This window comes from Parus major, chromosome 1A, assembly GCF_001522545.3.
Source record: "Parus major isolate Abel chromosome 1A, Parus_major1.1, whole genome shotgun sequence".
Lineage (NCBI taxonomy): Eukaryota > Metazoa > Chordata > Aves > Passeriformes > Paridae > Parus > Parus major.
In genome coordinates this window covers 29,167,669-29,192,360 of record NC_031773.1, presented here as the reverse complement: position 1 = coordinate 29,192,360, position 24,692 = coordinate 29,167,669, and the positions used below count along the sequence as shown (strand labels likewise).

Below are 24,692 nucleotides of genomic sequence, written 5' to 3'. Positions count from 1 at the left end.
AGTTGCTGATTCATTTAACACATATGTCTCTGGATTTGAAAATTCACTATCAGTCATTAATGGCAACAAAAGTTTTATGATCCCTTTGGTCAACAACTCTGAGTTAATGATAGCCACAAGGTAGGGCAGGTATTCAAGTTCATGAGGTCATCTCCTTTTCTTCTGAATCTGGTTGCATTTTGTTCTCTAGCAAGCCAAGGCAGATTGATTGCAATGAAGCATTGTACTAGTCTCAACTCAGAGAAATCATAACTAGGAACAGTTTTAACTTATCACTAGTTAAATTCCCTTTTTCCCCACATTGTAGATGGAGACTCCAGCATTTTAGCGCTTTCTGCATAACCACACAGTGCAGTCTGTGGCAATTTAGCCAGACAGGATGTTTGACTTGTGTTTAATCATTTCATTCCAAGCTTATTTAACCCTTCCTTGACATTGCTGTAGCATTGTGATCAATTCTGAAACTATGTAATTGTTGAAAATAAAAAGTTGTATTATTTTTTTTTTAATTTTTCTAAATAAATATTGAAATTTTCAGGTACTTCTAGGCTCAAACTGGACCTCAACCCATGATTAGCTTCAGCCCATCTCATACAGGATATTCTAACCATTCTGGATTTAAATAGTTTTGTCTGTGGGCTCAGAAAGGGTTATAACCCTCTTAAGAGCAATGGGATACTTCAAAGAAGTGAAAACTAAAATGCCACTCAAGTGTCTGTATCCAATCTTTTCTTCTCCTGTGTTTTATCCTCTGTGTAGGTTTTCCAGAGCTGTCCCTGACAAGAGAGACTGTGGACCTTCCAGGATACTGAAAATTGTGATTTGAAAAAATAAATAAATTAAAGCCTACCAAACTAATGATGAATTTATGTTCTTCATACCCTTACATTCATTATGGATTGCAGCTCAGGCAGAACTCATCAGTCCCAGCCTGCACTAATATTAGACTGTCCAATACTCCACATTACCAGCCTGTCACCTGTGATTTAAGTTCCTTATAACTTTCCAGCTTCATTTGGGTTTGATTTTTTTCATAGCAGATAACAAGCTAAGACTAACACTTTATATGCCTATGCATAATTTCCATGCTTTAACTGTGAATTAATGATCAATATTAAGAAAAAACAATGACCCAGTCAATCTCCTCAATTTTTTAAACAAAATCTAGACCTTTATCCGTGGGCTTGTTGACCTGAAGGAACTACCTTCCATTGCCAGCCAAACAAAAGCTTGTAGAAAAATGATTCGTGGGAACAGCAACAGAGAATATGGGAACATCGTTAAATATTATGCATATTTATAAAAGAGACATGACCTAGGAATTCACTGGCATTCTTGATTCTTACATTTCTAAATCCTTTGAGTGTTTGAACTAATAGCCTTAGAATTCTGTTAAGAGAACTTTTGTGTGTATGTCGATGTGTCTATTTCAGGTTTAGTTGTAAAATAATCTTTAAAGAGAGATCAGGAATATAAGGCTACATAAACACAAGAAATATCAGCCATAAATGGATTGTATAAAAGTTATATCAGCAAAACAAGCAAGACTGTTCTAGTCATTTAAACATCTTAGTTTCAGATGCTGGTGAAACAAGTTGGGTAAAATATGATTCTCTCTTCATCTTGCAAAGTTTTTCCCCAGAATTTTATATAAAACATATATCAGATAATATAGTTCATGTAAAATATGGTACACTGAGTCATTTCCTAGGAAACAAAACAATTATTCTGAGTCCAGCCACTAATTAGTCCAATTAAATGCAATGGCAGACAAATAATTTCACTTCTAACCATGAAATCCTGGGTAGACTCCGTTTTACTTTATGAATAAATTTCTTCTAACTTGAAATATTTAAAACTGCATTATTCCTAAATATATCCAAATTCAAATCTAGTTCTTACTGAGATTTTGCAATACCCTGTTTAAATTAGAGCTAACATAATTTGCTTTAAAAAAGGTAAAACTTTAACTATGGCGATACTACTGTTGACATTGCAGTGTTTAGAATAACATTTGTGTGTGTATACATTTTTTATATTTTCTATTTTTATATTATATATTTTTATTTATATATATATAAATAAAATAAAGTATTGTAGATGGCTAGATAAGTACCTGAGGCAGATAAGAAAAGTAGACAGATCTTGTTTCTCTCTTTGGTACTAAATTCTTGCCAGAGCCTTTGCAATTTATTTGCAAAGTCTGGGTAGATCTTTTGATGTTGGGACAGTGGCTTGATGGCTGAGTTTGGGGTTCTGGACATATTATAATATTAGCCATCAGACTTTTTTTTTAGATAAAATTACCTAATTTTCCTCATATGTTTTCCATGCTCAAACAGAAAGTAAGAAGTTCTTCATTCTCTTCAGATTGGTATTTTTTGGAATGTCACTATAATTCTCTTCCCTTGACCTTGTAACACCAATAACCTTGTTATTTACCTTATGGTTTTCCATCTTCTAAATCAGGCAGACATTAGTAGTTATGGTAGAGATTTTAACTTATCTGCAGTGAAGCCTGCTGCCTGTACCTGGATCCACCCAGCAGCACTTGCTCACTGGCAGGCACATCTCCCACAGACACACCAGGGCATTGCAAGCACCAAAAATCTGCCTTTAAATGGTAAGAAAACACCTCGGGCTGCAGCCCAGACCACATTGGGTGCTTGAGCCAGGCTTCTGGTAGCGTGTGAAGGAGATTTTGCTGGCTATGGACCTCTGGCTAGGGCTGCCTGAGACAATCAGGAGTCTGAGTGTTGACACAAGGGGTTTTTCCTATCCCATTAGCGTGTTTAATAACATTTTATATTACTTCTCAAGGAATCTCAAGTTCAGGACAGGTCACATTTTATTTAATATGCACTGAAACTTGAATAAATTAACACAGATACTTCTTACTCTATTCTAGACTAACATTAAGATCTCCTGCTTTTAAAATGCAGTCATCAGTCTTTTGATATGACAGTGTTTAAGAACATTTAATATGTGTAGTTCCTTTAGAAAACAATATTTCTCCAAGCTTAACAAAACATTCCTGGAAGAAGAAGTCAGTCTGCATTTCACCCTTCCAGCCTCAGAAATCAACTGTGCTTGCTGCATGTGTGTTTTATTTTGTTTGGCTCCATTTTTCCCTTGGTTTTGAGATCAAAAAAGTGAAGCCATTCTGTAAAAATAAGGCCTGTGTGAGTTGAAAGGCAAAAAAAAGGGGAGAGAATGGGGAACATTGCAGTCTATATGAGCTGTACCTAACAGCTTTATTAACAATGTGCTTCAGATGTTTTGCATTAAAACTTAATATAGAGAATGCTGAATGAGTGCCAAAATCAAGGGCATTGTTGGATAAATGCTATCACTCTGCCCAAATTCAGATTTATCCCTACATAAAATTGCTTGCCTGCAATTAAAGGTTCATTATTCTACCCTAAGACATAAGTAAACACTGATAATAAGGATTTAAATTATCATAATGGTTTGTATGAATTGTATCAATTTTTATTTTCTTAGTTTTATGCTTTTAGCAGCCATTATATAGTGATATTAATATTGATAATTACTACAGGAATACATTAAATATTCTTTTTTAGTCTCATCCCAGTATCCGCCTGTACTTACAAGCAGCCTGACTGTCTTCCACAGTCTGCTCCACCATTTTCTTATTGCACTTTTTTTTTTTTTTGCCCTAGATCTCCATCTCTCTTCCTGCCAAGCCATGCTATCCTCTCACTTGTCCTGTGGCTAACATATATTTTTACAGGGTAAAACACAAGAGGGCAGAAAGGAAGGACTGAGGAAGGAAAGGAGGGAGCTAAGAGACTCCTGGAAAAAAAGGCATGCTGATTTGCCAAGTGGAGGGATATGACACAGCTGCTGGAACACACTGGCTTAGAACACTGTGACAGTTTCTTATCTATTTTTTGCTGTATTACCACATATCAGTAGCCTGGTAAGCTTTTCCTCTTTCAAAACATTTCCATTTCAGCTCTGAAGGTGAAATGTCCTGGAAGGTTTGAGCTAAAAGAGTGGTAGGTTTTTATGTAGACACAGATTAATGAAGCCATGCTTTTTTAAAAAATAAACTAACTTGAAAGTGCCAAAAGACTTAAATTCTTATTATTGACTTATTTTTCTTTGATTTTTTATTTCAAAAGAGAGTAATAACCACAACAGTAAACCTGTAAATGCTATTTAATCAAATGAGCAAAGTCTAATAACTATTTATTAATTAAGAAATCAAGAGGTAGAAAATACCAAAAGTTGCATGACCTTAATTCATTTTTTTAGACATGGCTATTGGTGATTTGGTGAAAATAAATGTCCCTACCCCATGTTTACTGAGCTGCCTGCACAGCTCAAGCAGAAGCCACATGGAACAGCTCTTCCCCTCCCACGGCGCTGCCTGGAGCAATAGCCCAGCTTTGTCCTTGGGACAGGCTAACATTTTGTGCCTTGACATGCCAATCTCCTACTGAGGCAAAATTATATAGGATTTTATGGATTTTAATATGTATAAAATTTGGAGCAGATTCTGTACTATAGGACTTTACCTGTTCTTTGTGTGGTTGTTTGTAGGGATTTGTCAAACATTGATGCTCACAGGTACAATCCTTACTAAAAATGCTCTTCAGTGTGAAGACATCAACATTTGCTTGATGCAGTTTTCTTTATGCAAGATGTGTTCCTACTGATTAAAAACACTTATCTCCTCTCAATTTTATATCCATAAAATAAAGAGCAGCAATTGAGTGTGTATTGCCTGTATTCCCTGAGTGCATTTCACCCATGTGATGGGCATGGTGTTTCAATGGCCAGTTCTAGAGCTAAGAAGACAAGTGCCATGATCAGGGTGCCCATGTGCCCTTTCATCCACTGTTCTGCATATTTTCTGGTATGTCATAGCATGCATTATTTAATTAAATGAGCAAACACATTTGTCCTCAGGAAAAGTGTACATTTGCAAGTAAAATGCAAAATATTTTTACACAGAATCCAATTAATTTCTAAAGGCAATTTGTCTGCATATTTGGATTTGGGGTTTTTTGAAAGTTGGCCTAGTTAATTATGGTAATCCAGCATATTACTCTGCCTTCGCTTTCATATTAAAAGCATACTTCTGCTTAAAGAAACTTCCTTTTATTTTTCTCCATGGGAATGTATGTGGTTTGCACTGGATCATAGCTGGATATTTATGAGTCTTAGTTAATTTTTCTTGTCAGTAGGCTTGAGAGGAAAAAAAGGGATTTAAATGATTTAACATTATCTAGGCAAGAATTAAGTAACCATGTTCATATTATTCTTATGAGAACTTCATTAACCCCAGCGAGAATACTCATCTGAATGGAATGAATAAGATTAAGCTTTCTGATTGCTAACTAATTTGTGTGATGTCAAAATGGATGTCCATGTAGTCTGCATATTAAAAATTGAGCTAAGGACAGAATTTTGATTCAGAGGATCATTCTTCTAATTTAAGTGACTGATAACTCATAAAATGCAAATGTTGTTTCTGATAATGCAATCCAACAGCTCATCTAATTCAAAAATAAATTTGTCAGTTAATGTGTGAATTTTAGCACTTTTTGCCAAGGAATGTCCTTTGATTACATTTGTACATGCAGGGTTGCAACCTCAAGGAGTGCAGTGACAGGAGTTTCTCCATCAACCAGAGAGAGACGTGATTTGCAGTTGAACCACCTGGAGCGGTAAGACCTAGGACATGGTTACAGAAGAATTCACTAAACCCCAAAAATTCAAAACTAAACTGAGACTTTGTCCTGTATTCATCAGATGTCACAAATTCTTGCAACAGGTCTTACATAACCTGCAGCAGATGCTGTAATACATAAACAAATTGTATTGAGCTAAGAGAAAAAAGAGTCAATGTCTTAACTGTGAATGTCTTTGGTTTCATGAATTTGGGTTTACTCCTAAAAAGAGCTACTTTTTCAGCAGTGTCTGGTAGGAAAGATTTACAGAGGCTCAGAGTTAACAGATGCATTTTCTGCCTCATTTAGGTTTTTACCCCTTGGGCAGAAAAAAGTGAACATTCAGATTGTTGCAACAGTTAAAATTAGAACTCAACTACATATTTGCAGATGTAGCCTAAAAAAATTACATCAAAAATAGAACTTAAAATAAATTAAAACTTAAAATAAATTTTATTGAGCCAAACCAAGCACAAAGCAATTTCTTCTAGAGGAAATTCTGTGTAAATCTCTGGTTTGCGTAGAAGATATTTTAATTAGCTTTTGTAATTATCTTCCTTTTCTCTTAGTCCACAGGTCAGTGTATATCCAGGGAGCCAAATTACATTTAAGATAAAAGATAAAGTTCCACTAAATATCTCTTTAATCAAACCCAAGGAGACAGTGAAGACATAAACATTTCACACAGGCTGTATCTGCAGAAGGAACTGTAAATGCCAGTGCACATTCCCCATGGCTCAGTGTTTCTTCTCCTGTTAAAGCTGTCCTGTTATAAAGTAGAAATAACTTTTCAGCTTTGCTTCTCAGTGCTCATCAGGCTCTCCAGGAGGATTGCGGCATCACTACGTGATGAGCTCAGTGCTCTCAGCACAGCTGGTGGCATGGGGTGGCAGGGGACAGCCAGTGGAAGAGGCAGGCAGTACTGGACAGCTGACAATCTAGACGTCAGCAGGTCACCATGAACTTTACTTGTCCCTAAGAACCAACAGTACTGTAGCTGATTATTTCTCAGAGTTGGAATTTGGGATTTTGTGGTCCACAGCCTGAAAGAGCTCCAGGTAATGCAGTCTGTTATGCATTACCTTCTCTCTATTCTTTAATAAATGAGAAATAAAACACAGTGAATTATGGGACTGAGCAGCTGAACCTGTGTTCTGCCAGCAGTGCTAAGACCCACTGCAGACAGGGAAAGGGGCCTTGTGGGTGCCTTTGGATACAATCTCTCTTTGCCTGACCTCACCTGTTATCATTTTCCTGGGAGTATTTCTCACCTACCACGTGCCTCAGTACTTCTGACTGGCAACAGGAGTAATTGCAGCTTCTGAGAAACCACTGGGGCAGTCCTTGTTGGCACTTTTTATGTCTGCTGTCAGGCCTTGTGCCCTCTTCTTTGCCCACATTTCGCTGCCCTGTGTAACTCCTGTCCTTGCAAGGGGTGAGTTGTCCTCCCATGATAGGCTTCATGGCAGCAGAGGGTGTTTGTCTGTGTTTGCGTGAAGTGGGTTCCTAACCTCTGCAGAGACTTCCCAATGGAGGCTGAACATCTCAAAGTTTTTGTGCTCTGTCCAAAAGGATTTTATACCTATCAGACTACTACTGAGAACATGTATTTGTCGACTACGATATGGAAGATTGACTTCAAAAGAATTTTAGAAAGTTTTGTAACTAATTGCAAAAAAACTGGCTGAGTGTTCACCCTTGGCCAGAACTTAAAAAATAATTAGGAGACTTCCTAGATTTCATCTGATATCCCAGAAATACAGAAGCAGAAGGGTGAGCATATATCCAAGACAGCCCAACTGTTTGCAGAGCTGTGTTGGGACCTGGCTTGAAAGAGACAAGCTTGGGACCTCCACAGGACACCCCTCCACCCAATGCACACAAAAATCCCAACATCAGTGCAAGCATCAGGGCACAAACAGCTCTAAGAGGGCAGAAACACCAGAGTCCAGCACTGCTGACAGGGGAAAAGGCTACGCAGCCACAGCCACAAACACCTCAGCTGGATTGATCTACAGGCTGAACTGGAAAGACCGAAGGGGAAAAGGTTGTGCAGGAACAGCAAGCAATGAGATGTCCTACCCCAACCCTCCTATGAGCATTTGTTTCAAAGAACAGCTGTTTTCTATAAAGCTGACTTGAAAATTGGTATCTTCCTCCTTTTGAGAGAATTCATTCACTTTATCTTTTTACTGGCAAAACTACTGTTGTTTCTTTACATTCTTCCCAGCCCTGCAGAGCCACCTCAGCACTCAGGAGGTGAACCAGAGTCTATTTTGGCATAAAGCAGAAACAACACAGCGTGATCTCAGATCCTAGGGTGGATTTTCAGTGCTGGCAGTCAAGAAAGTCAAGGTTTTATTTGTAAATTAAAAGAGGGGTCAACAGGAAAGTCATTGGAGAAAAAAAAAAGAAAAAACCAATATGAAACCCTACCATGCCATTTATAGTCTCTTTACAGATGAGAACATAGTTTGTGGAATGTGATTTGAGTTATAAATAATATTATTGTTTGTTTCAGCCAAAAAGCTGTAGCTTGTTCAATTAAGAGAATGGATGTGTTTGTGTTGTGTTACTCATTATTTCATTGTAAAATATATCTGTAATGATAATCTATGGAAATTTTTTTGCAGTGGCAAGGAAAAGGATAATAAAAGAACTTACACAGATTTCTTCCAGTAAGAAAAATACGTGAGGATTATTTGATCTCTTTGTTCCCTTAAATCAAATAGCTGCAAACAAACAAACAAGAGGCCAACCCTATGGCCAAAAAAAAGCCAAAAAACCCAAACCTGAAAAAATAAACAAAACAACACAACAAAAGCCAAGCATATTTTAAAGAAACGTAAATAAGGGAAGAAATGTGAATTGGCAAATTTGATTATGGAGTTCAGTGTTAAAAAGAGACCATTTGTACAAATCTGGGAAAGAAGTTTAGTTATTTTCAGTTGTTTTCTAAATCTGTTTAGCTCTCAGGGTGTCCCATTCCCTTGAGTGGTGTGAGGAGCAGCAGCGAGACACATATTATATCAATCCTTAAAGCTGGCTTATTTCAAGCACCATGGATGAGGAATTACTATATGATGTCAAACAGAAATGTTCACTGCAAAAGAGAAAGAAACATTCTTTTTGAAATATTTCAGTTGAAAGCACTATGCAAAAACACAGTTACAGCAAGTAATAAGTCATGCTGTCCAGAAATCTGAGATGGAACTAGCAATAGCAAAAATTTATGGTACTTCTCTGAGCCATGCAACGCTGACATTTCATTTTTACAAAGCTGATGATTTTTCTTCCCATTAAAAAAATTAAGAAATTCAGTTTTAAGAAAAATTAAACATGAAGCACTATAAAATAATAGTTTTAACACCAGGTTGCAATATGTGGAATAGATTATTTCCATCAGGAATGAGGCAGGTGGGAGAAAAGTCAAGATGAAATGCATTTTTGTGAGGGAAGGATAATGAGGGAAGGGGATGTGATTTTACTTTTAATGAATGAGTTCACCCAGTGAATATCTACAGCAACAGGAAGTCATTAACCATTTCCACAGCTCCATAAGTGGCTGTTGTTTTGTTCAGGGTAAAGGTAGAGTGTGGGAGACAGACAGGGCTCTCCCTAGTGGTCCAGAGACCAAAGACCAGGCTCTGGTCTGTCCTGGTGCCAAAGGCCATTTTCAATAAATAGAAATAGTTATAAATAGAAACTCTGTTGAATTCAGGGTCTCAAAGGCAGCTGAATGTGATGCTGGCCACATCACATGGGTGACGGTCACTAGTTTCAGAAAATGATAGACATTGGTCATGTTGGTTTGGAGAGCCATTTAGGCAGACATTTCTGATTTTGATGCAGTTTGTGAGGGGTTTTAGTGATCTGGATTTACAATAGCAAGTGTAATTGTGGTTATATCTTTGTGACAGTTAATCACCAGTGTCTCAAGCTAATATAAGAAACTCAATGCCATGGTCACTAGGCTATTTCCATCAGTTAAACTGAAGTAAGAGTGCAAACCTTGATCATGAGAAGTAATCTAGAATGTGATTGTTTCATAATAAATATGTTTTGGCTGTATTATTATTAGCATTTCAGTCATCTGAGGACCACAACCAACAACTCCCCATTTCAGGAGCTCATAAACTTGTGGTGGTGTATCTTGAATCAATCAGCCAGGCAAAAAAACAAACAAAAAACCAACCACAAACAAGCCAAAAAAAAACCCTAGGAGGACTACACACATAAAGAAGCCAAGGAAGAACTCAAATACTCTGTGACAATCTCTGCCAGCGCAGAGTCACAATTAACATTATCCCTAAGCTGAGCAAAGGGACAGTCAAAACTAAGAACAGTGAGCAGCTTAAAGGGAATTTTGAATGATAGCAAAGGTGGAAATTGTCAGGCAGCTTCTCAGGCAGGCATTTTGTATCACTCATGCTGGCTGAACCACCCCTTCTCACCTCAGCAGCTGCACGTTTTGCACCACTAGGTAGCCATGGTGAAGGAATAAAAACCTGAGATTAAGTACAGCTCCTTGCACAGCTCGTCTGGGAGGAGGCCAGCAGTCCTGATGAGTGTATAACCAAACAGTTCTCCCAGGCTCTGGGGCAGTCAGCCTCAGCTCCCACCAGAATCAAGGCACCATCCCAGGAAACACAGAGCCAGGGCAGGAGTTTCACCAAGAAAGACTTGGAACCCAGCTCATGGGAAAGGTGAGCCCGTGAACCCCATCATAACCAGGATTACCTGGGAACAGGGCATGTCCCCAGTGCACAGAAACACCAGGGACCATCACCCCTTACCCCAAGTATAAATAACCCCCTGCGAAAAAATACAGCAAACCAATGGAAAAGTGGTGTTGAAGTGAAAATAAGTTGTATGTAAGGGAACGCGTTTTGTCAGTAGACTCTTTAAACAGATTTTTTAACATCTTCAATGAACAAACTTGTTAGATTGTAAGAATAAAAAACCTTTTCTTTCTGATAAAATGTAAATATGCAGATTGGCAATGAGGCCAATAAAAAGCTTTGAGGTTTTAATTAAACGTCTGCTACTAAAACTATTCAAAATTTATTTAGGGTTCCTGCATTTCTGTGCCACAGAGACAAAACCTTGAAAGTGATGAAAGAATGTATGGAGACAACTACATGTGTCAGTCCAGAATACTTGCTGTCTTCTTTATCAGTCATCTCAGGCAGTGTGAGAAGTGAAGATTTCCTCTACAAGTGAAATCTGGGAAGAGACAATAGGATTGCTTAATATCAAGAAAAAATCCAAAGCAATATGATGACTTAGTTCTCCGTGCAGGAGTAAATTCTGCCATGAATTGTGGGGTAAAGTATAATAAAGATACAGCAGCAAAAACTTAATTTCAGGAGGTATAGCACCCCACTGGATATCATCAGGTTCTCACCTTAGGCATGACCTAACTGGTTTGAAGGTGAAAGTGAAAACACTTAAGGGAAAAAAAAAACCCAAAAACAACAAGCAGTAAGTTTGTAAATATAATGACAGATTTTTTTTATGCAAAACAAGAAAAGCCAACCTGAATAAAGATAAATTGAAGAGACATACATTCACTGATGAAATTCAAGATGCAGAGGGATAATGAAGAGGAAACAATAAAGTGTCTAAAAGTGGGAAAAAATACTGTTTAGAAGAAAACCTACTTTCAACTTTAACTATATTCACAAAATTCTGCTGAATACCTAATGGTGAACATTAGTATTATTGCAAGATCTCAGAACATCATCAGGAGGTGGTTCAAATCAGACAAGTGAGTTTCCTGGATTCCTAAGGAGTGTAAGGATTCACAGCGATATTTACAAGGAGCTCAATAGTGTGTTTGTCACTATTTTTGCTTTAGTGAATTGGGGAGTTATCTAAACTTAGATTCTGAGCCAAAAGTTGTAACACAATGAAAATACCATCCAGTAATACAGTAACTTAGAGAGCATCAAGTTGTGCTGCTTTTTTGTTATACTGTATAGCAAAGTGTTTTTGAAACACAATTTGGAATTGATAGATGTTTACCTCATATTCATGTGTATTTCTTCAGAAACATTTGCCGTATCTTAGAAGCAGCATATCTGCAATGTGATGCAGGGGTTGCTATGGTGAGTTCACATCTCTTATTTAATCCTGTACCTGAGTAAATACACATTGTAACATTCTCTGTTAAAGGTGCTATTAGTAAAGTTATGTCAGCATTTCCACGAAAAATACTTGTTTTCCTGTTATGACTTGGCCAAAAAACAAAGAAGCTATTCCTAAATGAAATCACAGAAGCCCTTTGTGCTCTTCCAGTGTATTTTTAGCACAGCATCAATACCTTTCTGAAGTCTTCAGTCATAAAAATCAAATTTAAAAAATCAATGCATTTTTTCTATTCTTTAGTAGTTAGTAATTTTGATATCAGTTATGGGATTTCTCATTTAGAAAAATCTTTAGGAAAATTTGGGGGTTAGTTTCATTTCACTGTTCCAGTCAGTACCAGTGATCATTCAGTCAGGCATTAATTGCAGCACTTGTTTTACAGCCCATCAGTACTGCCAGAGTCACATAAAGACACTTCTGTACAAAGGAGAACCAGGTCCTTAGTTCTTGCAATAAATTATTCAATTTAACTAATCTGTAGACTCCAGTGCATTCTTTTTGAGCAACTATTTGAGTGACTTCCCAGCCTAACATTTAAGAAATGATTGCTTAGTTAGAAATAATTGAATGCCTTTATTTTTTTGCACCTACTTACTGTCCTAATCATTTGCTTTGAAAAAGAGTAAGTTTTTTAGAATATTTCTCTCCATGAGCTACCCTGTGTATGACAGGAGAATTCTTGTATACAATTTTAGGTTTACCTGATTAAATGTTTTCCTTTCATGGGCATTTCTAACAAACTTTTGTGGGAAATATCTATATTTTGACAAAATTTCTTACAACAGATAATAGAATTTTTGAAGCAAAATTGTTACAAAAATATTTCTAAATACATATGTGTTTAAGCCATCATGCTTAGTTTATCAAGCTGTAGGTTTTAAGGACCTGGGTGGAAAAGTCAAAATTTACCATAAAAAAGAAAATAAGTTTATCCAAATTGTCCGTAAGGTCTGATTATTATCCTGGGACTTACATGTGTGTTTTCATGTTGACCTTGTAAAAGCTGTACTTTTAAATGAAATACCTTCTTTTGTGCTTCATGTCAGGCAGTAAGAGTGGATGGTCATTTCTGAAGTGGATAAACAGTGTGGCTGAACAGACACATCTTCCTCAAAAGTCAGGAAGAGCATGGTTGGATGGAGAAACTCAGATCATAAATGTGAATCGTTAGCTGGTAATAAGAAGGGAAGGTTATTTTTTGAGAATTTAGTCCAACAGTCAGAAAGAGAGAGGTGTGATAGATATAAGATATTGCCCTGGCATAAACCATAGTAGCTGGGTCTTTTACACAGCTTAAATTAGGGCCCTTCATGTTAAATGGAGTCACAGATATCATTGAAATAATGTTGATGGTGTATTGGGGAGTTGCTCCAAGTTCTAAATGTTATGGTATTTGGATGTTACTGCCCAACTTGTTGCTCAGTTCCTGCATAGGATAGACCTCAAGCTCTATAAAATCAAATATTACAGCACTAGAAGATGAGAAATGTCCTTTCCATCTTCTTCTGTAAGGCCTTCCTTCCAAAGACAAGCCTATATCTGACACTGCAGTATTAGGATCAAAAGCAGCAACAGTAAAAATTTTAGAAGATACTGTCCAATAACATAAACAAAGGAATAGTAGAACATAGTGAATTTTACTTTCCTTGTGGTATGTGCCTATGAGTTGAACTAAGGTACCAGCCTACCCACATTTCAAAAGAATTATCACTAAGAAGACGAGTAATTAAGCTTTTTTTACTTCTATTGGGATGCTGTATTCATATTTTCCATACCAATTATCTCCATTTGTATTAATTTATGTACAAAGAAATCCTTCTAAGACAATAAGTCAGTGTTGTTTCTTTCTATTTCTCTTTCCTTCACTTGTGCATAAAAGAATTGCGGCAAAGGAGGACTGGAATGAATGAAATAAGTTCTTCATTTAAGGATCTTTATTGGAAAATTTTCACATCCCAAAGGGTGAATACTCATGAAATATCAGCAGAGTAAAGCCTGGTAGCTCTGTCCAGCACATGTATGATAAGACATAAATGAGTTTTTCAAATAAATAGATCCTAGAAAACAGAATCTGAGCTCTCTGGAGAAAAGCAAGTGAAAACAGCATGGTTTCACCAGAGCAACCTCCCACCATCCCTCAGGCCATCAGTATGTGTACATGTTGAAAGAGTTGACACCTCTGGCTTCCTGATGTCCATTACCTTTAGAATACATTCAAGAATACATGGAAGAGATTAAAAAAAATCTTGGTCCATGGTTAAAAATTTTTACCATCATCATAGCATTTGTTGTACGTATCAATTTGCTGAGTCACAATAAATTGTTTTAAAGTTATCAATACATATTCATTGCTTTTGCTTAGTTGTAAGTCCAGAACTTCTTTGTGGAAGTCATTGGTGGCTAAAATTTCTGGATGCTACATTCTTTATTCTTATGACAGAAAATTTCAGGTATCCAATTAAAAGATTCATGTTCATGCAGCATATTAGCTAATCAAAAAGTTCTAGAAACACTAACTGATTTTCATAAAACCATTGTGAAAAGGAGAGAAAATTATTGTCACACTTTTCTTCTCATCAGAACTGAAAATTACATCTTAAAACATCTCTCACATCACTACAACTGATAGGTCTTAAAAATAGTAGTAGTAATAGTCAAGATTACCATCTGGTCTTGATGATTCAATTTGGATTTCATAGCCACCATGGACAGCTTCTCTATGCACTACCCACACTAAACTATCATTTCTCTTCAAGACAAAGTTTTCTTCAAAGTAAATAGAAAATTTAAAAACATTGCAACAAAAGGTATAACACCTTGCTTCCTAGAAATCTAAAAATAATGTTCATTTACAAAGTACTTGTGGTCCCTAATACATCTCATTTTCTCTTTTTTAATTTATACAGAAATTGCATCTGAAAATTTAAAAGTAATTTTTCAGAAATTCCTGTTAAAGTCTTTGCAGGGGATGAGAAAAGATGGGGTAAGTTAGTCAGAACCAGAAAACTCCACCATGAAACCAAAGATTGACATTTAAGGAGTAAACCTGTGCTCCTCAAGCTCACCACAAGTCTTGTTAGAAAGCATGGTTTTACCCTTCTTCTTTCAAAGCAGATAAGTGGGTGATGTTCTGATTATTTAAACTGAGAGAAGCAAAATTGCTGGATGCTGCAGGAATATGATTTTTTACTATATTTCTTTTTTATTTAATTTTTTTACAGTGAAAAAATTAGGGGATGACAAAGCTACTCAGACAGACCTTTGCCAGTAACAAGACTTCAGTCTGAATAAATATCTCAGGATTCAGCCCATGTTTCTACTTTATGATTTATTGTCTACAAACTCCAAAGCAAGTGAAACACAGAGCAAACAAAAAAGTGGCTGATAGACATTTTTAGTTTTGTTTGAAACAGGTGTCACAGGACTTCACACACCTTAAAAGCATGACTCATCTTGTACCTTTTTGTTTCTGTTTTACTATGGAAAATATCATTCCTACTCTGAGAAAGTTTATTTTTGTGTCACTTAGTGTACCCTCAGATCAGAGCTTTCTCCATGCAAGAATGAAGTTTGTCACATGCATAAGTGCTGCCCACAGGAGTAGAAAGGACACTGAGTCACGTCCTTTCTGATAATTTGCATCATTGGCCAGCGGTGGAGGAGAAGAGTGACACCACCTCAGCTATGGTCATTCCCAATTCCTTTGGCTTTGGAGGTAGAATGGCTGCAGAAACAGTTCTAAGAGAGAAGGAGCACTTTAGAAATTTCTTCTGCCAATTAAAGTTATTCACTGGGTGAAGGGATTCCCATCCAGAAAATGACAGAGGAAAGGCTAAAACCTAGTCCAGAAAAAAAGTGTAAAATATAACTGGCTCAGGAGGCACAAATTTTCCCCTCTAGGTGAAAGCATCAAACTTAGCCCAGATCTGGGGCATTTGAAAAATCTCTGTTATCAGTCTTCCTATTCAGGATACTGCATGAAACTTAGTGATAGCTAGTCCAGCTGCACACATCATAAAACCCACATTATAAATCTCAGTTGTTTACAGCTTAACATAAATCAGAACCAGACTGAAACACATTGTATAGCTTGGAATTACAGTCTCAACACAAGGAATACTTGTTTCCTCTTGCCAGAGTGGTGAAGCTAGAGCAGCAGATCTTTAGCATCAAGCCAAATATGGACAAGAAGAAGCTCTACACACAAACCCTTCTAGAAATAGAAGTATATTCATTTTCAAATAGAAATATCACTGAGCAGTACTCACAGACATTGCATCTGTACAGGAAATGGACATTTCCCACCCTCATAATTACATAGGACTATAGAAAGTAAATTTCTCACTTACCACACAGCACTACTTGCAATAACAAAACAAATTTTATCTTCTGAGTCTCCTTATTTTACTGGAATGGAGGTGGGGGAAAATCCAGCTCAGTTCATCAGCATGTTTAAATAGTGTCTTTGAGAAAGGATTCAGAAGCAAATATGTACCGTTGCACTGGGCAGCTGCTCTTGTGGATTTCCAGTTAAACAAACATCTATTGCAAGGTATGTCTCGTAAAGAGGTTGTTTTCTCTAGGCTTTTTCTGGGGTCATGGTCATCACCTGGGAATTGTGGTTTTCAGATTTATGAAATTACTAGTCGATATTTGTGCACACTTGCAAAATAGTATAATGAACAATAGAGGCATATGAGTATGCAGCACCTATAAGTAGAACATTAATTTCCTGTGAGAATTGTTGTTTTCCAGATTTTACTTCAAACCCTACTTAACAGAGTCAAGCAGAGTAAGCAACAAAACTTATACCATGTTAAACAAATTTTAACATTTGATGGGAAAAAAACTAAATGGAAACTAATGGTGACAAAATAAATACATAATGCATCTCTGTTTTATCAACACCGATATATTTAATTTCTGATTATTTTCAACAGAGAAGAACAGAGTAAAGAATGATCAGTCTTTGCAGGAATGGTGCCTGCTCATTACACTGGGCTCACAATCTTCCCTGCCATGTTCATTCAATCTGTTGAACCAGGAAAAATTTTACTTACTAATAGAATTTGATTTTAAAAAATATTAATTCTGTACTGGAAGTCAAAAGCCACCTTTAGTACTTTGGGGGTTTTCATTTAATAAAAAAAAGCTAATATATGAAGAGATTTTTCTCATTAAGTACCATTTTGACCAGCAAGGTAAATACATTTGTTTTCAACTTCAGAAAGACAAAACTCTCCAGTTTAGAGATTTTTTTTGAGTTCTTCTACAACTGTTCAGGATTACAAGGTCTCAGCTACTGCCAAGCCTCTGTACTCATTTCTGAGTGAGTGCTCAAAGTGGAGTGCAGTGTCTGGCTTCTTGTGTCTGATTTTCAGCAGCTGTGTTTGAATTGAAAGTTTGATTGACAATTATCTCACTTTGACAGAAGCTTGATTACTTGGGCTATGAAAAGATTCTTTATGCTGTTTTGTAATAAACAGTTATTTTTTTTATCACAGGTTTTTAGCATTAACTCTTACTTGCTCTTGAACAGCCACAACTAGTATTTTTTTAATTAAACCAAAAACATTAGGTGCCTGTGCCTTAGTGTTTAGCTACTACTTGTTTTTCTCTTATTTTGATGAAGTTTTAGCACAAGTAAAACACAAAATCAAATATTCTCCAAGAGTTCTAGTGAGCAAGGACTTCGATAAACTCTGTTAATTTAGGATTAAAGAGAACTAAAAGCCTGAAGTTAAGGCCTTTTGATAGCAGTGGAGGGATGAGTAATGGAAAATATCTTGCTGTGGACTAATCAGAGTGTAATTGCTAAAGGAACCAATCTTTCATTAATTGCAAAGGCAGTAAACTCAATCAGTCATAGTGTCAAAATATTGCAGTTCAGTTGAAGAATTTTATTGAACAAATTGATTTAATTGTTTTAAGAACGCCATTATAAGTGTCATTATTAGGAAACATTATTCTCAATATAATTTTCTGAAACATAAAAATTTTTTATGAGGCAAGCAATTTTCATGTAAAAAAAAAAAAAGAGGAGGCAATGGCTTTGATTTAAAAGAGCATCTTGACTAGGCTATGTTTTATTAGAAACTACCAGTACTTGATTTTGGATGTCACCACAGATAGTGTGAAGCTCTTTGTAAGTAAGGGCTTCTTTAGGTACATTTAGCCTAGCTTGAACAGGTCTGATGGCATTTTCTGAGTCAGAAAATTTGTTTCATCTAATCTTTCCAATCCAGATATAATGGACCAGGGATGTCTGCCTTGTGCTTTTGCACACCTTCCTTCCACTCTTGTTTAGCCATGAGGGGACATTGTACAAGTGCTGTAATTTTCTTGCTAGTTCCAGAACTCATTTAAACTGTAATAACCAGTCCTGGCTTACCTTCCAGTCCTCTGCCTGCTTAATTCCATTTGCATGTCTCTCCTTCCCATCTGCCAGATGTTCATGCAGCCACACAGTGAGTGGGAACAGGACAGTGCTTGGGTTAAAACCAACTCTTTCTTTCCCCTCCTCCCATATGTATATATGACTATTTGCAGTCACTGGGAAAGCAAAGAGAGTGAAAACACTGATTGGGTCAGCAGGAAGTTGGCACTGCCTCTTTTAGCATCAGCATTTGCTTATGTAGACCTAAGGGAGTTATGGCACTAGAGAATTAGCATCACTCCAAAGAGGCTCAAATCCAGCTAGGATCTGTGGAGCAAGAAACAGGAACACAGATACATCAGCCACTGGTTCCCTTCCTCTCACAATAGTGCCTGGGCTGAATGAAAAATTCATCTCACTGACAGAATTTCTGATGCAGTATCTCTTAAATTCAAAGCCAGAAGGAGAGTGCTGCATGAAACCCTATAAAAACTGCAGGTGCAGTATCCTGGCTGTATCTGTGTAATCTTTCTGCCTCTGTGACAGTGACAATAAATATTGACATCATTGCAAAGCCAAGAAAAGTGTTTGGGAGGTTCTCATGCAACCATGAACCTTTTGCATGTTTCTAGCAATATCCCTTTGGTTATTGAGTCACAGACAAACCTGATGATGTAAGTTTTTGAGGGGGTGGTAATGTAACTTATTAGATCCAATGGTAGAAATCAGGAGGGAACAATCACATTTCTAGATGTCCAAAGATAGAACTTGCTAGTCTTTCAGAAGTGGTATAAATTCAAGGAGTGAACAGTGAGTGAGTTCTCATAAGATGGCTTTCTTTGACTGTAATTTGTGTTCAGAATGTGATTTGACATTTCTTGCCATCAAGCTGTGGAGTCAGCATAGCTCAGGGGTTCAAAAGGCTTCAGTCAAAATGCCTTAAAAGCCTCTTGGTCCAAGTTATGCAGAAACTCACTACAGCTGCAACATGAAAATAGGGTTGTCATTACTGTTGCTTTACCACTGTTATTTTTAGCTATTGCATATATGTCTCCCATGGCTTTTCCTCTCAATCAAACGCTATTATGCCATAACAACCATACAGGCAGGTAGTACATGACTCTTTCTAATTCACATTTTTTGAGTAATGAATAGAGCTTAAAACTCAGGAAATCTTAGGACTGGAAGTCATGAAAGCTCTTCCCCATGAAAGGCCTCTCAGGATTAGGTGTGGTACTGAGAGGGGGAGGACACTTCTGGGTCAGATACAGGCTACCACCACATGAGGCTGCTAAACTCGGTGGATCAGTGGCTTGATCAGAGAGAGCAGAGCCTTGCAGAATTTTCACAATTTGGTCAGTGCAAAAGTATGTTTTGCACAAGGTGGCAGGAGGGATATAAAAACATGACAGTGTAATAAACATGTTTCAGCTAGTATAATAAACAGAATTTGGAGCCTTCAGAGCTGAGCCAGATTTCTCTTTCAAAAGAGGAAAAGTGCATAGCCAGGCATTGTCTCACATGACAAATGATAATAATGAGCAATAACAATAATATGAATCATAGTTATAAGTCATCTGATGATTTAATTTTTTTTTTACAAACTATAAAGCATTATAGAAAGTCACTACCATGGGGTGTGGTATAATATCAATAGAACTATGTGGAACTGATAGAGGTAAAGTTTTTCTAGCTATGAAGTTTCAAAAGAAAAAACTGTAGAAACAAGAATGTGTCACATAGCATACATTTTTAACCTTTTTGCATTGCCTTTTGTTTCCTGTGCCTTTTTTACACCATTAAATAGCTGATAAATGGCAGACAGCTTTTCCTGAGGACTTTGCATGCTCCTCTGCTGCTTAGCTTTGAATGTACTTATCCCTATGATGTCCAAATGAAACAGAGACGTACTACATTCCCAGTTCTGCAGACTGAGGACTGTGGATCAGAGAATGGATTCAAGTCACCAAGGACATTGCAACACCTGACTCTGAGCTGTTGTGAGTTTATGTGAAAGGTATGTTTTGGACAGACATGTACTGGCACTGCCCATGCTCAAAGTCAGTCCAACCCATGGAACCCTTAGGAGTGCAACAGAGGAGAACTGAAGCTTTGTTAGGCTGTCACATCCTACACCAGTAGGAGTATGCTTGAACAGATTGGGCAGATTGAACAGTGAAGAAACATTGACTTTAGAGGTGCAGAGCTGCTCAGCCCTGCCCAGGCAGTGGCCATGCCAGACAAGACACTCTCTCCCTGAGGAAAATGTCAGTGCCTAGCACACTGGGGTGTGAGCGCTGGCTGCTGCTCTGGTGCCTAAGCTCTCTGTGAATGTTGCCTTAGAGGTGTGTTCAAAAAGAAGGAAAAGCCTGCAGCAGAACCAGGAATTACGTTTTTTTCCCTGCACGAACTGCAGGACCCCCGGGGAGTATTCTGGGAGTACACCTTATCCCTCTCACTGTCAGAGGAGTTTAATGGGCTCAGACTCTGCTGGGCCAGAAATGTGTTGGTCTCACCTCTCTTTCATTGATTTTAATAAATGGGAAATTGTTGTAAGGTGACAACACCCATGTGTCTCCAAAGGCTTGCTTTTGCCCTTGTATGAAGATCAACCTTTTTAATATCTCATTGTGACTATTTCTAAAGATCTGACTCTGCTTTCAGGGTCTGAGAAATGTTGTTAACTGGTCCAAAGAATTATATACTGTTCAGACAGCACAAATAGCAATATTGGTCTCCAACAAAGTCTGCTAGTGAAAGAGGAATCTGATTGTTGTTTCAGGCTGGTTTTAATTGCATCGAGTTTACCTTAACATCTTGTTACTCTTGTAAACAGAACAGTAGTATTACTAGTGCAACTTAGTTATCAGTAGCTTTCTTTACAAGCTTTATAAAATGTATGCCTCTCTGCTTCCAAGGAGAACCTGTCTCTCTTCTCATATTCCCATTAGATTGCTGTAGACAGCATATATACTTATGTTTTTTTCTGCAGACTAACTCCTTCAACCTTACCTTGTATGCCTTCCACTCCACCAGCGTCTTGTACTCCTCCTTGGGGGAGAAAAACTCAAAGTTGCCTGATGGAGGAGTATAATCTCTTCCACACTTTTGACCTGCTGGCTGAACTCCAGCTAATACAATCCAGATGGTTTCATGAGAAGTCTTCCAGGCCTTCACTCTGTGACCATGGGGTTAGGAGTCATGATGGCCAGGCCTTCCATCCCAGCACATCATGTTGGCACATACAGAGGCATTTGAGAACTGTACACTACTAAACAAATACAGGCTCCTCTAGCTCACTAAATGTGAACAACAACGAATGTATATCTTCCATGTGTTCCCTATTAAACAATGAACAATGAGCTCTTCTCAGTCTGTGTGACTGGGAGTGTGTTTATCTCACATTAGCTAACTGCAGATACAGGCTATAGTGGACACACTGGTCATGCAATGGGACAGGCACTGGGCCCCAGAAAAGAGGGAGCTGTAAGCAGGCTAGCCTAGATTGTAATCCTCCTGGAAACCTTTCCTTACTCATTGGAGCTGAATGGCCTCCATGAGAGGTGGCAGTGGAGGTAGAAACCACCCACATGAAATGTTCTGGCAGGTTGGATCTGAGCTGGGCCAGTTCTGATGAATTGTTTAGGATTTAGCAAGTCATTGCAGCTGCTGCAAAAATTAGCCTCCTAAAATAAGGCTGGAAATCAAAATATTAAACTGAGTTTAGCTCCCTTTCTTTCTGGACCTGCATGTTTTCCAAATCATAAAAAAGAAGGTGTTCCAAAGCCATGCCTAATATGATGCTCCTAGAGCTCCTGAGTCTCAGCAGCTCTCACTGCCCCAGTCACAGGTATCAAACCAGTGGTGCATCTGAGAGCCTGAATCACTTGCTCTCATTTGGGCAGAACATGACAGCAGCTGTGAGAAGCCCCAGGTGCTCTGGGTCATTTCAGCTGAAAATGCAGTTGTCTATCTTTAGTAAAAGGTGGGGTGAAAAGAGACTGGATAAATTGCAATAAGACTTCTTATAGACATCAGTACAAAAAGGGATATAATATCTCAATATTACTCAGCTGTTATATTTAAAAACACATAAAATCATAGTTTTATACTCTGTAGCAACACCAATATACTACTTAGTGAATTCATCATTCTTTTCCATGCAGCTTTGTTTGCTCAGCTTCATTCCATGTAGACCATGGACAATATGTTCTTTCTAGCACACATGGACACTCTCAGAGCAAGCAATAGACATGGGCTTGTGAAAATATTCAGGTAGCCCCTGCCTTTGCTCAGGCAATGTATGAAGCCAGGAATAATTGCCCTGACAGTGCAAGATGTTCCCAAATGTATTCTGAAAATAATGGAGGGGAGAAATGGCACCACTGAAGTAAACTTTTATAGGTGAAGACATAGAACAAGAGAAGGCATGGGGTAAAAATCTAGAGGATGTTTTTTCCTCTGTTCCTGACATCATTAAAATAGAAAGAAGACAAAAAGAAAATTTTGTGGCAAGTTCTTCTTCAAAATAGTATGAGTAATACCTTATACCCTTCCCAAAGCCTAGCCTCATAGTGCAAACCTTTAAGCAGCTGTTTGAAGTGCATTAAAGAATCTAGCTAGTGGCCATAAGCCCCTTCTAGGGGGTTTAAGTAATTTTCAGAGATATTCCTCTCTCCCTCTATTGAGATTATACAGACAGTGAGGTAAACTGCTACCATTCTTAGTCATTGCAGTGAATTGCCTTTTCTAAGGTGTAATGAGCCTCCAGTATTCCTTTTTACTTAAAAATATTGGGCAGCAACAAATACACTTTGCAGTGGCAGGAATAATTGCAACAGGAAGAGGTAGTAATGTCACCAAGGAAATATCCTTTGCTGTCTGTAGTCATACTTAATATTATAAGCACACTAAGTCAAGAAGTACAGTAGAAAAGCAGTTAATATATAGTAAATTATAGTCATGACTGAAACTTGTGTTTGTTATTAGGAATTCTATTTCATAAAATTAATCACATGAACTTTATTTAATATTCTTCTTCTCCTCTTAGTTCACTGAAGCCAATTGCAAATGTAGCTTTTCATGCTTGCCCTGTGAAGATCATTATTGCAGAGAGACTGAAATAAACTTGGGGATAAGAAGAAATTCTGGTTTTGGAAAGGAAACATGGGATGTTGCAATATTTTTCAGAACATGCCAGCTACTTTGCTACACATAACTTAATACATTTACCACCTATCCTCTGTTTTGTTTTGCAAAATATGTGAATATTAATATTTTAAAAGAGCACTTTGAGTTCTTTTGTGGGTAGTAATGTATTTGCAGCGTATGTGTGAAGACAAAAAACTACTTAAGCCAAAACCTGCCCACTTTCTTCAGCAAATCTCTTCAAGTCAATGGACTATTGAATTCCTCAGTAAGCCCTTTTTATAACTTGTTTCTGGCACATGGAGTGTTGTTTGCCTAATGTCTGGCCATGTCTCACCTAATTGCATTCCTGCCATCAGTATTTTTGAGAGCATCTTTAATACCTTTGTGTCTGTGGCACTAAGCAGTCTCACAGACTCACCCATACACTGGTTGTAAGAGACTTGTGGAGTGCAGCTGGTCCAGCTTCCTCCACAAGGAGCAGCCGACACGAACCCCAGGTCATCTCACACATGACTTTGCCTTGAAAAGCCTCAGAAACATTCAAGGACAGTGGCTCTGCAGCCTCTGCTCCCTCAACAACCTGTTCCAAATTTTCACTCCCATTCTCCTCGTGTCCAGTCTGAACTTCCCACACTCTGGTGGCTTCTGCCCCACATCTGGGCTTCCTGACCCAACTGAGAAGAGTCTTCCTCTGCAATCTTTGTAATTACCCTTCAAGTAGCTGTAGCTTGCTCTTGTGCCTCCCTTTATCTTCTCCCAGCTTAAACAAACATCCGTTTGCCAAACTTTTCAATTTTGAAAAATTGAAATGTTCCTGTCCAGGTGAAATCATGCAGCACCTTGAATCTGCAGGATCTAAGAGAGAAGTCATGTGCTTGAGATGCAGAAGGTATCACTGGCCCTCTTAGGCTCAAACTTTAAAAAACTGAGAAAAAAAACACTAATCCTTAATGGGTGCTTCTAAGGGTAAAACATATCAAGAGTCAAATAATACTGAATCCTGCAAAAAGCTTCCTAACCCTTTTAAGGTGGGGTTTGTACCTGTGTATACATGGATATGTAGGGTCAGGTGATTTGAATACAGCTGTTTTATCATCACCGGAATTACTTTTACTTGTAGTGTATTAGTGTAGAGCAGACAGCCACAACAATATTGCAAAATACACTTCAGTTTGCCCTGCACACTGTCTCAGTGCCAATGACAATGAAAACAGAGTGAAAACTAAACACAGAGCTACAATAAAATCTTCAACTTCAGAAGATAGTATTTGAGCAAGAAGCAAACACAGACAGATAAAGGCTCTTGTGTCAAG

General features: G+C 37.7%; 1 long non-coding RNA gene across 5 annotated transcripts; it reads right to left on the bottom strand.

Moving 5' to 3' along the window:
- Positions 1 to 6,132: 6,132 nt before the first annotated feature.
- Positions 6,133 to 16,454, bottom strand: LOC107204677. Of its 5 annotated transcripts, none has more exons than XR_004497562.1 (4): positions 16,202 to 16,451; positions 11,730 to 13,023; positions 10,157 to 10,928; positions 6,133 to 8,805 (listed from the first exon to the last, which is right to left on the bottom strand). It is a non-coding gene; the product is annotated as an uncharacterized LOC107204677 (long non-coding RNA). The 5 variants fall into 5 exon arrangements; XR_004497563.1 differs by having other exon boundaries at positions 6,137 to 10,928; positions 11,730 to 11,843; positions 12,826 to 13,023; positions 16,202 to 16,443; XR_004497561.1 differs by having other exon boundaries at positions 6,137 to 10,928; positions 11,730 to 11,843; positions 12,877 to 13,023; positions 16,202 to 16,439.
- Positions 16,455 to 24,692: the final 8,238 nt, after the last annotated feature.